Raw genomic sequence first — 19395 nt, forward strand, 5'->3', positions numbered from 1 at the left:
TATCATAATGTTCTAAGCCCTTATACACTTTTACAATTTATTTTAATTAATTCATGAATTATTTTTTATTTATTTATGATTTATAATTATAACAACTTAATACACAGTGCTGAGTTGCATCTCAAGAACATCTCTGAGCGTTTACTGTTGCCGTGGATGGGTTTACATTATAGTTAATGGAACGCCCGGTACGTTTCATACCGGCGCTAAAGGACGCCTTGTACGGTGGTACCGAACCCCCGAAGGCCATGACAAAGCCTCGGTATTTGACGCTCTATGAATGAGAACGGGTTGTGTTTTTCCATGGAAAAATCTGGTTATTTTTTGTCCTCAAAGCAACATCACAGGAACTCTAAACTGAGCCATGCCCCCCACCCCATCAAGACATATTAAAACAGAATTCAACTCTCTGCGATGTTTCGTTCATTCTTCCTGACAGCCGCAGCTGCGGGAAATCCAGATATTACATACGGTCTATGGCGGCCATCCAGAATTTATAGACAAGTTCATTTAATTGCCGCTATGAAAACTTGGATTGTACTGAAATATATTTAAAAATCATCATTAAAATGCCACATTGTCTCGTGATTGCAGTAACACATTACTCAGTAATGTCTTACATAAGCTACCCCCCAACGCTGGAAAAGAGGGAAAGAGAAAGTAAAAGAAACAAGATACTTCTTAGACCTCCACTAATGGAAAGAAAATTGAATTAGTCAGGCTCTCTCTCTCTTTCTGACTTTTTCTGTTTCACTCTCTCACACACACTCAGAAGGGTAGAAAGTCATCTCCAGTCTCATTGATCACATTAGTTTCGCAGTGGTCACATCATGTAAAGCTGCTTTATATTATGATAAACTTCTACAGTTTACATCACTGTGACTCAAACAACTACTGAAGCTTTTTAATCTGTAAAAGCTCCAAAAGGTCAGTTTCATATATACAGTATACTGGGCAGACTGGTGCTCCGGTCTACTGGCAGCCGCAAAGTTTAGTCAAGTAGCGCCCTGATTAGGGATGCACCAATATCACTTTTTTTCAGACCGAGTACAAGTACAAGTACTTACATTTGGATACTCGCCGATACCGAGTACCGATACGAGTACTTCTCTGTGTCAAAAGATCCTCGTTAACAGCCAGCTGGAGGGTGTGAGCGATTCACGGCAGGCTGAAGAGTTCCGCATACGAGGTGGTGCTCCGCGACCGCGTCTAGGTTGGCTTGGAAAGGCTTGGGGCGAAGGTGGCTCGCGGCCGCAGCTTTACAGCGCTCCCCGCCCAGACCTCGCCGCACCGTGGACAAACTGCTCGCTGCACCCTCTCACCCAGCCGGGGAGGGACTGGGTCCCCTGCTCCCAGTGCGACTGTCGACCGGGGCGGACTGTCCTCAGTGCGCCCCAACCGCGTTGTGCCCCCAGGGCGGGGTTCGGCCCATGTAAAAGGCACTAGGGGTCTGCGGTGATGTAGGCAACCCACCCGACCCGTCTTTAAACACGGACCAAGGAGTCTAACGCACGCGCGAGTCAGAGGGTGCAAGCAAAATCCCGTGGCGCAATGAAAGTGAGGGCTGGTGTGTGCCGGCTCATGTGGCGCACCACCGGCCCGTCTCGCCCACACCGTCGGGGAGGTGGAGCGTGAGGACCCGAAAGATGGTGACGAGAGATAAACGTCACGCTGCCGTAAAGTGGTATACGTGCCGTTGTATCGGAGCCGTTTTGCGATTACGAGTACATGAGCACATCCTTATCCCTGATGATGTTGGCATTTTCCTGATTTTTCGAGAGGTACTTCATGTGTTTTTGTATTTCCATGCTCATCGCATAAAAAGTGAAAAGTGAAAATAAATGATATCTGTCAAATATTTAGAAAGCAAACCAAACAACAATCTGGCCATTTTACATGCACTTTTGAGAACTTCAACTCCTCAGGTCACATACGATTAGACCATGAGGTTAAAAATAGTGCAACATCAGTCAAGTTTTATCCTGCACTGTATGACAAATCTCATTAAATTGGATGAAGAGTTATTAATGAGTAACCTTGCGACTGCCTGAATGTTGAACTTTAAAGTATCTACACCTCTGGGATTTCTTTAGCCTAATAGCACAAGCCATGGCCAGCACAAACAACAGCTTTTTCATGGTAAATTCAGCAAAATGTACATTTCCACAGTACTAATTCCATCAATATAACAGTCATGTCATACTTGCCACGCTTTCACTTTAAGCGTACACTACATTTAGAATATTTTCACCACTTTAACTTGTTGCCAGACGGCCTTTCCGACATGGAAATGAAGCCGTTATATGTCATCTATTCTCTCTTCAAATTTACCAGACTCCATTTTGGTGAATCCCAACTAAAACACCAAAGTCATGCAATAAAACAAATAAACAAGCCGCCGATGTAGCTGTAGAGCAGCAACTCCTGTGTTCTGAAAGGTAAAATTACTGTTTTTGTCAAAAGGAGTCTGGTGGCTTTGAAGAGAGAATAGAAAACGGCTTCAGTTCCCCCGTAAGAAAGGGCTGTCTGTCGGCAAGGTAAAGCATACCTCATACAACCCTACTTCAAAACACCTGAACTATCCCTTTAAGAGCATACTCACAAAGGAGTGTTGAGTTTCACTGACAGAAGCTTAACATAGGACGGGAAAAACAAATGGACTGGAATTCATTGGTGATTCGAGAAAGTGAAAGCAGCAGAGTGGCATGACTGTTGTTGTGCTGATGGGATTAGTGCTGTGGACAGCTACATCAGTAAGATGTCAGTTTAAAGGTCCCATATCGTGCTCATTTTCAGGTTCATCCTTGTATTTTGTGTTTCTACTAGAACATGTTTACATGCTGTAATGTTAAAAAAAACTTTATTTTCCTTACACTGTCTGTCTCCATATACCTGTATCTACCCTCTGTCTGAAACGCTCCGTTTTAGTGCATTTCAACGGAATTGTGTTGCTAGGCAACAGTTCGGGTCCATGTTTACTTCCTGTCAGCTGATGTTATTTACATACACTGCAACAGGAAATAAACTGGGACACATTTAGAATGTTTATGTTTAAAACCATGTAATGGTCTATATATTTTGTATTTGTGACATCACAAATGGACAGAAATCCTAACGGCTTGTTTCAAAGGCACAATTACTGAATACAGGCTGTGTGTATTTCTCCATATGTTGAGCATTTTGATAATTTAACAGTACTTATATAACACTTAAGCCTGCTTTATGATATAAAAGACATGAGAATCTCACTTTTTACAATATGGGACCTTTGAAGAAAGCAAAAAAAAAAAAAAAACTAGAATGGCACACTTCCGCCAAGATGCGTGACTTTAAAAACAGATCACAGCTCACAGCTGGTGGTACCGTGAGGTGGTCGGCTTATTATTAACACGGTGTGTTTCCGTGTAACGTATCGGCGGAAGCCTCTCTCATTCAGCAGCCTTGTTATAGCTGTATAACGTTACACTACGTCGTCTCTCATCCCGTCATCTACCGCTTTTTTCTCTCTCACCGCGGACGGCCAGTCGCAAACTTTTGGAGTAATCCTGCTAACTGACGGACAGACAGACAAACCAACGCCGGTGAAAACATAACCTCCTTCCAAGGCCTTTGGACTGGACAAATTAATGGTTGGAGCACATTAGCTAATCAAACAGTATCACAGTATTGGGTTGAAACGCATCTTTAGCGAAGGTCCTCTGTTGTGTTGGCTAAGGGTGCTGTTTGGAAAGCTCAGTTTGACCTTTGACCTCCCTGTGAAGAGAGAAAAAAAAAAAATCAATGCAGCATCACATCATTTCTTGATATAATTTAAAGGAATTCAGAGCTCTGGAGCATGCTTTCAATTGAATTCCTGTGTTCCACAATCGATCAACGCACAGATAGAGTTCCACTCATCCCTCTTTACACACACACACACACACACACACACACATACTCTCTCTCTACAGCAGGGTGCACACAGATTGTGTGCGTGTGTGTGTTGGGTGACACTCGATACTTGACATTCAGTGATGGAAGAGCACTTAAAGCAATAATTGGAAATGTTCTTAGAGACGGAGCAGAGTATTTTAATGTGATTTGAGGGTATGGTGTGTGTGTGTGTGTGTGTGTGTGTGTGTGTGTGTGTGTGTGTGTGTGTGTGTGCGCAGCTCCATACAAGAGAGAGAGAGACAGTGATATCTATAGAGTGAGAATTCTGAGTGAGCTGATACACACACACACACACTAGAGGAAATCACAGAGACGGATGACCCTCATGGGTGTATTGACATCTCTCACGGCTGAACAAATGGCGCAGTTGAGTTGCGTTCACCGACATCGATCTGAAAACTGTTTAACATTCCATCTGCGGCCTCACCTGGGTTAGCCGTAGAGCACGGGGATATTATCTCTCTCTCTCTCTCTCGCACACACACGCACACACACACTCTGTGGTTTATTACATTACAGCAGTTAAACTCTACTGCCGCAACTACTGATGATGTTTTTGTTGACAATCTTTTTTCGTGATGTTGATGACAGCGGCAGCGATGAGACCGAGTTGTTAATGTTTCGTTGATGATGTTTACGTTAAGATGATAATGATAATGCTGATCTCTCTCTAGGTGTTTTCTGAAGACGGCGACGGTGCCGGTGATTAGGCAGTCTGTCAGACAGGGGCGGTGTTACACCGATCCTCCTACAAGGGGTGGGAAGTTGAGATTGTGGCTTGTCAAGTATTGTGTGCATTTCCAAAACCCTGATATATCTTCTCCCTCTGTGCCATAGGGCTCCCCCTCGTTGTCCAGATACTATTAAAAACACATCAATGAGCCTCGCTGTGTCACCGGGTGACATGTTCCTAAATCACCCACTCACTGCCACTCAATCCGCTGGCGAAAATAGTCCCCAAAAAAAGCACTATTTCCTCCTGTTTGAGTAACGTTTGATAAAAAACTACAAAAAAATCCAGAATGACACTTTTGAATACTGTAGGCCAGTGGTTCTCAAACTATGGTACACGTACCAATGGTGGTACGCGTGCTCTCTCTAGTGGTACGCGGAGGAATCTCTGACTATCGATTCCTCTTATTGATGCTTTCCCACAGTTACGCATGCACAATGGATGCATACGCACGCTGTATCATGTTTCAGTTTGTTTGGGACCGGAGACACGGTGAAGAGGAAAAAAAACGCTTAACAGCGTGGCACGACTCAACCTGAGGGATGCACCCTATTTTTCCTGATAAAGCGACACTGTGAACAATAAATCTGTGTTGAACTCAGCAGGAGGAGAGTTAGTAACGTTAGCTGTTAGCTGTTAGCAGCCGGTGGACAGCGCAGTATTGACTGGCTAAATACCGGAGATACGAACGTTAACGGAGGTGCCATTGAGTCATTGTTATGAGGCGTTCAAAGTCGGATCAGGAAAAATGACTATTGGGCGAAGGTAAATTACAACGTTATCATGATGTGTTCAAATGTAATCTCGTAAAATTTAGTTTTGGCAAGAAACTTGAATAAATCCAGTAGTTTGAAGGAGATGTTTTCACATCAATATAAGAGCCATTACTACCCAAAACAGTCAGTCCTGTACAATTCAAAAAACTCCTGCATATAGTGTAATAATAATAATATGCTGTTTTGAGTGATTTTCAGTATAATAAATGCTGAAAAACAAGTGCGCAGGATGTTTTCTATAAATTAATGTAGTGATAAAATAGAGGTTACGTCTGACAGAATTTGTTTGGCCCCCGGCAACAATCTGGGTTTCTCATGTGGCCCCACAGGAAAAATAATAGCCCACCCCTCGTCATAATAGTGGTACTTGGAGAGTCACATATTTTCTGAGGTGGTACGTGGTGTAAAATGGTTGAACCACTGCTGTAGGCTATATTTGTCCAATGCTTTAGTTTATGACTAAATACCTGCAAAACTAATGACATTCCCAGCAGCCCCAGCTTTACTATGTGTTCAGCAAATGTTAGCATGCTAACAAGCTAAAATAAGATGGTGAACATGGTAAACATTATACCTGCCAAGCATCAGCATGTTAGCATTATAACTGTGAGCATGTTAGCATGCTGACATTAGCATTCAGCTCAGGGCACCTACTGTAAGTGCAACCTACAGAGCTACTTTTTAGATATACCTCTGATGTATTCTGGTATTTACTTATAAGCTATTGCTTTGAATTTATATCCCATAATTTTATCCAGCTTTATTTTAGTTAACATTTTTCATATAGTAACATAGTTGTAAGTAATAGTAATGGTTATTACCTCCACCAAGGCCAAGGGCCTTGGAAGGAGTTATTGTTATCACCGGCGTTGGTTTGTTTGTTTGTCCATCCGTTTGTCTGTTAGCAGGATTACTCCAAAACTTCGTGATGGATTTAAATGAAATTTTTTGGAGGGGTGGGGTGTAGCACAATGAACAATCCATTAGATTCAGGAATTTTTTTAAGGATTCTGATCAGCTAGAGCATTAAGACCACAGGGTATAACACATACGTAGTGTAACTGATGATGCGTTGATGACGCATGACCAAGCCTCCTTCCTACACTCTGAGAGCAGAAAGATACGTGTGTGGATGTTGGCCAACCTGTGACACCCTCCTTTCAAGCAGCTCACAACAAGAGCATGCTCAGACTTGCCAACAGTATCTGTTCGACGATTTAGAGTCCCTCCATTTAATCACATCAGGCTGAAGAACGCTTTTGTTCATCAGTCCATCTTGTTGCTAAATAATAATGAATGTGCTGCTAAGGAGATGTAAATCCAGAGGACAGATGGTAATTTTTTTAATGGGTTATGTCTGGTTAATTGTGATGTCTTTTGGTTTTTGTCTGATGGGTCTTACTTGTCTGTTTGTTTATGGTAACAGTATGCCTATTATATGTGTAGTTCCTCTCAAATTGAGTTGCCTATCGATGCAATATAAATTTCAGTGCAAACTAATCCGAGGTGCGGGAGCTGCTGGCCATGAGAAAGAACAAAGCGGTAGATGACGGGACTGCTGAATGAGAGAGGCATCCGCCGATACGTTACGCGGCTGTGAGCTGTGATCTGTTTTTAAAGTCACGCACCTTGGCGGAGGTCTGCGCTCTCCGAGTGCCATTTTAGTTTTATCTGATATTAGTATACCATATAGGGTCTATACGTCCGTGTGTGTGCGTCCAGTATCTCCAGATAACAGGAACAAGAAGGTGGAATATTTACAACCCACCCTGTTACCGGCAGTTTCCACTAGTTTACTGCCGGGAAGCTCGAGGCCGGTGTTTTTGTGTTTGTAATCAAACTGAACGGTAGGACCTGGAAGCAACATTTGATAAGAACAAGATTCAATAAACAGAATTGTAGTCGGAATCATTGGAATCTAAAAGAAGTATATTCAGCTCACCATCAGTTGTTAGCAGCATTTTCTCACATGCACACACACTTCAGCTGTAATTTTAAGTCGAAATACCGCATGAGGAAGGTGGAGGCTTATAGCTCCAAGGTCAACAAATATCTTTTACCCCCATTCATGTGCCTTTGTCTTTTCCCTCTCTTTGTCTCTCACACACACACAAACACACCAAACACCAGCAGGCAATTACCAATATCTGCCAAATCTGCTGACATGACAAAATGCAAATTTATGTTATGGTCTTTTAATAATGATTCCGAGGCTTCCGTACATCCTCTGCTGCTTTCCTACAGCTTTCTTTGATTTTACTTCAGTTCCATCTTTACCTGACCCTTTCTGTTCTTTCCTGTTTTTATTTTCATCTTGGCATTTCCTCTTTCATTGTATTTTGTTTCTTTTCCTTTCCGTTATTTTCCCTTCTTTTTGTTTTATTTTTCTTCTCCCCTCATTGTCTTTATTTTTCTTTCCATACCTTACCTTTGCTTTCTTTTCCCTGCCCAGATAGTCCTTAAAGGTCCCATATTATAAAAAAGTGAGATTTTCATGTTTCTTTTATTATAAAGCAGTCCTATATAATACTGTGAAAGTATCAAAACGCTCAATCCACGGGGAAATACACACAGCCCGTATTCAGAAACTCTACATTTGAAACAAGCTGTCAGGATTTCTGTCCATTTGTGATGTCACAAATATACAATATTTAGACCATTTACACAGTTTTAAACATAAACATCTTAAATGTGTCCCAGTTTATTCCTGGTTGCAGTGTATGTGAATGTTATCAGCTGACAGAAGTACACATGGACCCAAGCTGTTGCCTAGCAACGCTCTGTCGCGATTCCGCCGAAATGCGCTAAAACGGAGCGTTTCAGACAGAGGGTAAATACAGGCATATTCAAGCCGACAGTATGAGGCAAATAAATTTTTTTTGCAACATTGCAGAATGTAAACATGTTCTAGTAGAAACACAAAATATGATATGGGACCTTTAACAAAGATGTAAAGAAAAGACTATTTGAACAGATAACATTTAAATGTTTAAAATCCAAGACGTCTCTCTCTCTCGCTCTCTCTCTCTCTCTCTCTCTCTCTTTGTTTCTCTTTTTTTTCTTGATGGAGGGATCAGGATGTCTCTGTCTACTTTCTGACACTGTGTCAAAGCCCATCGATCTTGACATACTCCTTAACCTAATCATGTGGTGGATTAACACAAACACACACACACACACACACACACACACACACACACACATGCTACAGATGACAGATCTATGTGCCCTAGCAGGTACTGAATTAGGTAAATGGGAATTTGTATTTCATGTTATGCTAATGTGCATCATACTTAATACCAAAGTTAATAGGTTTTAGTGTAACAGGAGAGTCGGAGCACAGCAGGTCGACTGAACATGTAAAACTAGGCTCGTTCAAGATGAGCCAGGCCTGCGCAGAATCGATCACCGGCGTTTGCCGCCCACTTGATGCCGACTTGCTCTGATGTCATGCACAAATGGTAACGTAATAATAATAATTATAATAATCAAGCTTATTTATTTAGCACTTGTCATGTAACGAGTGCTCATTACAAAGTGCTTTACAAGACATCAAAATAATAAAGGATAGAATCCAATGCCAGATGCACGACGCACAGTTCCACATAGATTTACAAAAAAATATAAATAAATCCCAACGTGGTGTGCAAACTACAAGTAGCCGACAGATCGGATCGAACAGGATGTCACTATTCCTGTGACTTCCTGTGAATTCTTCGAAGGCTGTTGGAAATGGTAGGAAACTGTCTGACCTGACTGGCAGCTTTTTGTCACCGCCCCCTGCTGCTGCCGCCGCCCGATCTTGTCTACTTTCCAGGCGAGGCGCGGTTCATCTCGACCGAGCCTACTGTGACATGTGTATATACTGTAGGCAACCATGCAGTTCAATTCATTTACAGCTTTAAATGGATCTCTGTTAGATATTCCAGTCAAGAAGATTTTAGCATTCCTCTGAAGGGAATTCCAACAAGTTTATTAAATTACAGAATCTGTAAAATAGTGTTTTTGAACACACACATGGTTACTATTGAACCTTGCTAAGTCCCGCCCCTTTTCGCCATGTGCTCCAATAACAGTTGAGCAAGCTTGTAACCTGGCAGAACCTTCGGTCAACTCTCCCCATTCCTGTTGGGTTATACGTCTGTTTCAAAGGTAACATTAATACGTGAGTCACATTACATTGGTGTCACAGTCTTCACGGACACATTACATTTTATATAGTCACGGTTACCACGAGGAACTTTCATTTTGTGTTGTTTCTGGTGGTTCCATGTGGACAAAAGCGTGAGTGTTTCCGAGTCCGTTTAGAAAACCTCTCATTTTCCTGCGGCAGCACGGTCCTGGTTTTGGTTCCTTTCGTGCCTCCCTTCCCATTGTGAACCCATTTAAAGTTGAACTTTTCCACCATAAATGAAGGACAAGATTTGGAAAGGGGCATCGCTTCGGATTTAGTCCAATTAATACATATATACAGTATATGATTATTATTTACTGAAGTGAACCACTGATTGTGACCTACTTTATTTAAACATGTAATGATGTATAAGGCAGGAATTTCAGCAGCTTGTGATTTTTTTTTTTAAATTTTTTTTTTACGTTAAAGACACTTGAGAATTTTTACCTCCATACATGAACAGCTCAGTAATGTATTACTCAGATACATTAAAGGGGACATATTATAAAAAAAAGTGAGATTTTCATGTTTTTTTTTATTATAAAGCAGGCTTAAGTCCTATATAAATACTGTGAAAGAATCGAAACACTCAATCCACAGGGAAATACACATAGCCACATAGCGTAATCAGAAACTCTGCATTTGAAACAAGCTGTCAGGAGTTCTGTCCATTTGTGATGTCACAAATATACAATATTTAGACCCTTTACACAGTTTTAAACATAAACATCTTAAATGTGTCCCAGTTTCTTCCTGGTTGCAGTGTATGTGGATGTCATCAACTGACAGGAAGTACACATGGACCCAAGCTGTTGCCTAGCAACGCAATCCTGTTGCAATTCCGTCGCAAAATGCGCTAAAACGGAGCGTTTAAGACAGAGGTGAATACAGGCCTATTCAGGCCGACAGTATGAGGAAAATAAAGGTTTTTATGAACATTACAGCATGTAAACATGTTCTAGTAGAAACACAAAATACAAGTATGAACCTGAGCGTGATATGGGACCTTTAAGCTGGACCTGAGTGTGGGGATGTGATGTATTGTCCCACAGTGGTTTAGATCTGTCTAGATCTGTAAATTGCTCTTACTAGATATTACAGCAGCTCTGAAATGTCTTTGAATGAATTGGAAGTCTGACTTACCCTCTGCACAGTGGCAACAGTGGAATTAAACCGTATTATTGCACTTCAGTGAAAATCATGTGAGGCTTAAGGAGGAAGATGGACATTTTCTGGAAAATGTAAGGCTCTGTGATACAAGATATTCCCACAAAAATGTAAATTAGTGGTGAAATTAGAGATTAAAATGATGGCTAGTCTAAACTAAGAATAAGTTGTGCCAGGGTGTAGCTGGATACATGATGGGGCTGGCAGAACACACATTTTCAGTCTTTCTATTGTAAACGTTTAATTTAGAAAAAAAACAATATGCTTGAAAACTTTCCCAGTGAAAGTAAATATGATAGTAATCCCAGCTCTTTAAATTCAATTGGTTGGCTGAGGACATCCAGTATGGCCGCCAGAAGATGGGACGGAAGACGGAGAAAGAGAGACCTTCAGTGGACTCTGTTGCTGAGGAATTAAATAACAATTGATCCACAGCAATGTTCGGCTTATTACTGTGCAGACAGTGAAGCTGCTCTGACGACAGCTCTCTCTCTCTCTCTCTCTCTCTCTCTCCCTCACACACTTAGGTTGTAGTTGTAGCAGGCTCAGTTTTAAAGCTAGATTGAAGATTCTGGTATCATATGGTATGTGTTTGTCGTGAAGGAGGCTAAATAACGCTCCAAAACTTGCGCTAAATTTTGATGAGGAAAAACTGTCTGGGACATTTTCAAAGGGCTCCCTTGACCTCTGACCTCAAGATATGTGAATGAAAATGGGTTCTATGTGTACCCACGAGTCTCCCCTTTGCAGACATGCCCACTTTATGATAGTCACATGCAGTTTTGGTGCAAGTCATAGTCAAGTCAGCACACTGACACACTGACAGCTGTTGTTGCCTGTTGGGCTGCAGTTTGCCATGTTGTGATTCGAGCATATTTTTAATGCTAAATGCAGTACCTGTGAGGGTTTCTGGACACTATTTGTCATTGTTTTGGGTTGTTTATTGATTTCCAATAATAAATATATACATCGATTTGCATAAAGCAGCATATTTGCCCACTGCTATATTGATAAGAGTATTAAATACTTGACAAATAGAGATAAAAATACAGATAGAAAAATTGTGTTATTAGTTAAAATCGATTGACAGCTCTAGTTTATATAGATATAAACTGGAAAAACAAAGTTCGGAAACTTGTGTTTGGTCGATTATTTCTCTGTTGTTACAATGCTAATGGTCATTGTATTTTACATCGTTGGAAAGCCTTTTTATTTACCTTCGCAATGATGTCCGACTTGTAAGGATCATGCATTTGTGGGATGAGCAGCACAGCTGATTATGTGGGTAGCGCCCAAGAAAAAATTGCCAAAATGCTCCGTCAATGGTAAACAGTGTATTCTCCTGTTGGTATTGACTCTTGTTTTGAGTTGTTTGGTGGATTGGATGATTGAACTCTCTATCAGTAACAAGGAACAAACAAGACATATTGGCTATTTTACACTTTATTCATTTAATACACCGTCAGGAGCCTCAGTAGCGGTGGAAGATCCATACGCAGCCACAACAGCCTGAAACCTCCTCCTCATGCTGGTCACCAACCTGGTCACACGTTGCTGTGGGATGGCGTTCCATTCCTCAACCAGGATTCGTTGCAGGTCAGCCAACGAGGTTGTGTTGGTCACTCTAACATGTACAGCACGCCCAAGCTGATCCTACAAGTGTTGAATTGGGTTGAGGTGTGGACTCTTGGCAGGCCGTTCCATTCTCTCTACTCCCACATTGTGGAGGTAGTCTGTGATAACCCTGGCTCTGTGGGGGTGAGCGTTGTTTCTTGGAGGATGAAGTTAGGTCCCAGATTGTGGAGATATCGGATCGCCACTGGCTGCAGAATCTCATCCCGATATCTCCCTGCATTGAGATGGCCTTCAATGATGACAAGCCTTGTTTTGCCAGTGAAGGAGATGCCGCCCCACACCATGACACTGCCCCCACCAAAAGCTGTTACTCCATCGGTGCAACAATCGATGGAGTAACAATCGATGGAGTAACAATCACAATAGCGTTCTCCACGTCGTCTCCATACTTTGACCCTGCCATCCAACTTTCGCAGACAGAACCTGGACTCATCACTGAACATGACATTCCCCCACATGTTCAGGTTCCATTGTCTGTGTTGTCGACACCAGCGCAAACGGGCCTGACGTTGAAGGGCAGTCATTGCAGGCTTCCTGGTAGCCTTATGAGAATACACTGTTTACCATTGGCAGAGCATTTTGGCAAATTTTTCTTGGGCGCTCCCCACATAATCAGCTGTGCTGCTCATCCCACAAATGCATGATCCTTACAAGTTGGATATCATTGCGAAAGTAAATAAACAGGCTTTCCAACGATGTAAAATAAAATGCCAATTAGCATTGTAACAACAGAGAAATAATCGACCAAACACAAGTTTCCGAACTTTGTTTTTCCAGTATATATATATATATATATATATATATGTATAAAATACAAAAACACACTGCCACAATTACAATGCAGTAACCATACAATAATTACAACCGTGCAACCAGATGGCTCATGCCCTGTACTTGTTTATACAATTAGTGAAGAATTTAGGATGTGGATTGCTTCGGGATAAGTGCACAGAACTTTACATTGTCATTAACATTTGTCCCTCGTCCATCTGCGAGTACGTTTCGTCTGTAGAGCGCGCGTCTCTCTGTGTGTGTGTTGGGCAGCTGGGACAGACAACGGTGTTGCCAACGACCTCCATGTGGCTCCTCCAGTAGCTGCCCATATGGCTTTAGATGTGCTAAAATTCAACTTACCCCCATTTGTCTGGCTGAAATATGGAATATTCACCTCTCACTGGACACAGACGCCCTCTCTATGACTGTGTGTGTGTGTGTGTGTGTGTGTGTGTCTCTGTGTGTTCAAAGGCGACTGAGGTGAAGACAGATGGGGAGCAGAACCGAGCCACTCCAGCTCTTTCATCCCTCATCAAACTATTAATTCATCCTCACTCAGCGCCACACACACACACACACACACACACACACACACACACACACACAGAGAGAGAAAGAGAGAGAGAGTTCCAGATGAATATTAATTGGGATTGTGCTGGATCTACACATTCTCCTTACCCACTAACTTGCTACATGGCTGAGCCTGATTAAAGCCAATCATTTACATAATTAACATATGGTTCTGGCCCTTCCTTTAATGTGCTGATCATCCTGCCTACACACACACACACACACACACACACACACACACACACACACACACATACACACACACACGAGGGGAAAGAGAGAGAAGTCGTGTAGTATCCAGCCGACAGCAGTGTTCTCACTCTGTCTTATTACTTACTGTAATATTACCAGTTATAACCAATTATCACTGAACTATCGGCACTATATCATGTCTAACATTCTGCTGCTATTGTGCACATTTGTAAAACAATATTCCCGTCTAAAAGATTCAGTGTGTGTGAGCTAGAGACGTCAAATAAAAAGTGAGACAGACTGCTGATGGTGGGCGGGCGGGGAGGGGGAGGTGGATGGGTCCAACAAACACAGGACTTTAACCAGAAGACCCATGTTCCTATCCCAAGATGTTGTTTTGCGTTATTTGGAGTACGTTTGTGATGTTTGCGCCGTCTTTTCTGCTCTTATGTTACATTGTTTATGTACGTGTTGTAAACCCCAAAATGATATTTTTCCGAAACTTTACTAAGTAGTTTTGTTGCCTAAACACAACCGTGAGCATTTCATAGTAACAACGTGGCATATAAGTGACACATGGGAAAGCCATTTAACAACGTTAAGTCATTGGCATATAAACGACACGCGGCAAAATGTGTTATCATGACACACGGAAATGTATCACGTGCTGACAGCTGTGACAAAGACTCTGTATTTGACGCCCTGGGAATGACAACGGGCTGAATTTACATAATCAAATCTCATCGGTTTGTGACATCACAAATGGACAGAAATCCTAACGGCTTGTTTCAAACACGCAATTTCTGAATACGGGCTGTGTGTATTTCTCTGTATATTGAACGTTCCAATACTTTCACAATATTTATATGGCACTTAAACCTGCTTTATACTATAACAGATATGACAATCTCACTTTTTACAATATGGGACCTTTAAATGTTTATTTTGAGTAGCACCTTTAACAAATGCAGTGAATTACAGAGATCACAGAGACATTTCTCAGATTATCTGCAGTGACATTGCAATCATCCTCACATTACAAGATCAGGAAGTAACAATGATGATCTGTTATCATTTATTAGCTCTGCTAGCTTTCCCTCTCCCACACACGTATCTCTCTCTCTCTCTGTCTCTATTTCTATGTTATGAAACGTCAGAGAAACCATCACATTTACCAGAGATTCTATGTCGAACATCATTACTAACCGAGGCCCAGCAGATTTCCCTCTCGTTTGATGGAAGGAGAGAATTGTGGGTAAATATCCCTGGTCTTCCTGCAGTCTGATCCCGGCCTCAGAGCAAAAATCAGACTGGGATACACACAAAGATTTCTGGTGGCTTTTTTTTGCAAGAGCCAGATATTCTGATGTTTCTGAGCCTGAAAAAAATGCACTGAAATTAAATAACAATGACTTGTGAAAGGTGGTAATTGTATTGAATAAGCAGAACTTAAAGGTCCCATATTATAAAAAAGTGAGATTTTCATGTTTTTTTTAATTGTAAAGCAGGCTTAAGTCCAATATAAATACTGTGAAAGTATCGAAACGCTCAATCCACAGGAAAATACACACAAGCTGTCAGGATTTCTGTCCATTTGTGATGTCACACAATGTCACACAAATATAAAATATTTAGACCCTTCACACAGATTTAAATGTAAACATTATAAATGTGTTGCAGTTTATTTCCTGTTGCAGTGTATGTGAATGTCATCAGCTGACAGGAATTACATACAGACCCAAGCTGTTGCCTAGCAACGCAATTCTGTTGCAATTTCGTCGCAATTCCGTCGAAATGCGCCAAAACGGAGCGTTTAAGACAGAGGGTAAATACAGGCATATTCAGGCCGACAGTATGAGTAAAATAAATGTTTTTTTGAACATTACAGCATGTAAACATGTTTTAGTAGAAACACAAAATACAAGTATTATCCTGAAAATGAGCATGATATGGGACCTTTAAAGAAACACCCTGACACACCACAGCCTCTGCACCCTGTATATCCTTGTCACAGAGGCTGTCGTGTGTTACAGCCACCGAACATCTTCATAAAAAACTAAATGGCCATTCGTAAAAACACAATTCTAATAAATCTGACACAGATGCTTGATCTATTGCCCCGCCAGAGTACACATCTGAGACCCAGTGGAATGGTCCATGGACTAAAATGCATTATAGAGTCAGTGAGATGAGTGCACGATCATCCTCCTAGCAACACAGATCTCCGTATAGTATCCTTTTTATTTCCATACAGAACATATAGTAACAGTCCATCATAGTGATTCAAAATGTCCTATATTTGAATTCAGTTCAAACAATAACTAACCTGTTTGTAGTCATGTACTTCTGTATTTTAATTTCAAGGCTCAAGTATCACAAAAAACAGCATTTTATCATCTGAAGAATATCTCCAAAGTGAGGCCATTTCTCTCTCTGAGCAACACAGAGAGACTTGATGCACGCTTTTATAACTAGCAGGCTGGACAATTGTAACGCTCTCCTTTCTGGTCTACCAAAGAATACAATGAATCAGCTACAATCTATTAAAAATTCTGCTGCACAAGTGCTGACTTAAACCAAAAGGAGAGCACACATTACGCCTATTTTAAAGGACCCATATTGTAAAAAAAAAAAAATACACTATATAGATCATAACAAGGTTTTAAACATAAACATTCTAAATCTGTCCCAGTTTATTTCCTGTTGCAGTGTTTGTAAATAACATCAGCTGACAGGAAGTAAACATGGATCCAAACTGTTGCCTGGCAACGCAATTCCGTTGAAATGCACTTAAACGGAGCGTTTCAGACAGAGGGTGAATACAGGTGTATTCAGGCTGACAGTATGAGGAAAATAAAGTTTTTTTTTAACATTACAGTATGTAAACTTGTTCTAGTAGAAACACAAAATACAAGTATGGACCTGAAAATGAGCACAATATGGGACCTTTAAAGTCTTTACACTGGTTACCTGTTAGTATTCGTATTGATTTTTAAAATGATTTTATTAGTTAATAAGGCACTTTGTGGCCTTGCACCAGACTACCTTGCAGAAATGCTTTTGGTTTATGAACCAGGGAGGCCCCTCAGATCCTCCAGTTCTTCTCTTTTAGTTTGGTGATGCTGCTTTCAGCCACTGGAACAACCTTCCAGAGGAACGGAGAGGAGCTGAAAATATTGATATTTTTAAATGTAAACTAAAAAAAATATTTATTTAGTCTGGCTTTTATATATTTTTTTATAATTTTATGGTTTTATTGTTTATACTTATTTTATTTATCATCATCATTTTAGTGTTTATTTTACTCTATTTTGTTTAATCAACATTTTATTGCTGATCGTTATTATCTCTTTTATTCGATTTTATTTTATTAAAATATCATTATTTGAATACCATCTGCTTATTTTGTGTAGTTTCTTAATTTTTATTTAATAATTTTTATTGTTATTTTTATTTCCTTGTATTTAATTTATCTTTTATTATCTTAAATACCCATCTCTTATTGCTTTATTTATCATTGAACTTTTTATCTTGGTTGTTTTGGTGTGCATTAGTCTCTAAATCCATTTTTAACATTCTAGATTTTTATCAATCGTCTGTACAGCACTTTGAATTGCATTCGACTTGTTTGAAAGGTGCTATATAAATACAGTTTAATTGATTGATTGACTTGAACTATTTGTTTTGAGCTCTGTGAGAGGAGACTGGGAGCCTCTGTCCATGGTGCTGACCTGGGTTACTGTTTTTTATAGTGTAAGAGGCAGTTCAGTGGACCTCGATGTGTTATCTGATCAGTCGTACGGTGTAGTGCACACGTGCGCCGCTGTGTTCTGTACTGTCTCTGTACGCTCCAGTTGTATAACTGTACTCAAAAATGTTGCTTCACATTGCATAATGCAACTGAAGTGCATTTGCTGTGGAGTGAACTCAGCAGAGGGGTTTTCTCTCGGTGTGAGCAGAGAGTGAGCGAGGAACATAAAAAGAAGGAAAAAAAAACAGCACAGCTGACTTTATCATTTCACAAAAACACATTGATGCACCAGTAGTTTTAGTTTGTCTTTGAAGATAAGAAGCTGTGATGACACTATAGGGGTATTCTCTGTAGACCATCTAATTTGGGAAGGACACAAAGGGGGTGAGCTTTCAGTCCTCAAAAAGGCTGCACCTTCTGACGTGAGCCACAGATTGTGGTTCCATTTACACTGCCAGCAAATATTGACACAATTCAAACAATTATTGGTATATTTCATGATTTATTTTTTGCAATCACTGAGGAATTTATTGCTTCAATAGACTGCATTTACCATCAGCATTAATTGGACAATCCACATAAAATGTGGTGAATTCTCCAACTAAAGTGTGTGCAGGACTTTTTTTTTTTTTAAACTTTATTTTTTCCCATTTTTCGAGGTTGTTTTTATATATGCAATTTAGAGTTCATAATTACAATAGTTTAAAAACATTTTTTTTAAGTAGTTCAGCTTAGAGACAAACACAATAAGTACACTTGGGAAAACAACTTCAGCATTCGAAATTGAAATAAAATTAAGAAAAAATTAAAAATAAATAATAATAATAATAATAATAAAATAATAGAATAATATATTTAAAAAAAAATATTAATACAAAGAAAAGGAAGTCATAATAATAAATTAAATAAACAAATAAGTTAATAGAAAAAAGGAGGGTTACTGACATTTATATCAGTTGTGTTGCAGCAGTTGCGGCCATCATAGTGTGTGGGTGTTTGCACACGGTGATCATTTTTCTGCAGTTGAATATTGACTGTCTCATAAGGATCTCTGTGTGTGTGTGTGTGTGTGTGTGGTGCTGTTGCAAAAGTGCTTGCATCGGCAGGTTCATCCTGAGAGCCTCTCAAATCAAATGACCAAGAATAATGTGGAGAAAAATGCTGAGCTCAGCATACCTACACACACATACACACACACACACACAGTCATGCAGTTTCACAACTAGGCCTGTTTGTATATCTATATGAATGTATTTCAGTCATTTTGTCGTCTCTCCTTTGTTCCTACTCTTTTCATCCTTTCTTTATTTCTTTCCCTTTCCATTTCGCCTCCCTCTTTCTCCGCAGCCTTACTCTCTCCGTCCCTGCAGTGTCTGCAGTACATAATCCCCCATCTCTCTCTGTAAGATCTACTTATCGACTCATTCATTTAACCATGAAATCTATCCGTGCACCTCAGCGTGTACTCCGGTATCACTCGCTGGTGTTTATGAAAATTAAATGTATAGATTTGGAAACACAATTTCATATATATTAAAAAAAAAGCAATTTTCTGCATTTTACTCTCCACGTTTACATCCAGTCAGAAAGAGTTTATGATATTTCAGCAAAATTGATGGACAATATGCAAACATGTTTTTCTTTTATATAATACTTTTATTTTGACACACATGGCACGTAACATAATTTT

At 40.3% G+C, this 19395-nt stretch overlaps 1 protein-coding gene across 15 annotated transcripts in view; it reads left to right on the forward strand.

Annotated features, from left to right (window-relative positions):
- rbfox1 (RNA binding fox-1 homolog 1) overlaps positions 1–19395 on the forward strand; it is a 352975-nt gene that overhangs the window by 210416 nt on the left and 123164 nt on the right. The window lies entirely within an intron of this gene.

This window comes from Sebastes fasciatus, chromosome 13, assembly GCF_043250625.1.
Source record: "Sebastes fasciatus isolate fSebFas1 chromosome 13, fSebFas1.pri, whole genome shotgun sequence".
Classification (NCBI taxonomy): domain Eukaryota; kingdom Metazoa; phylum Chordata; class Actinopteri; order Perciformes; family Sebastidae; genus Sebastes; species Sebastes fasciatus.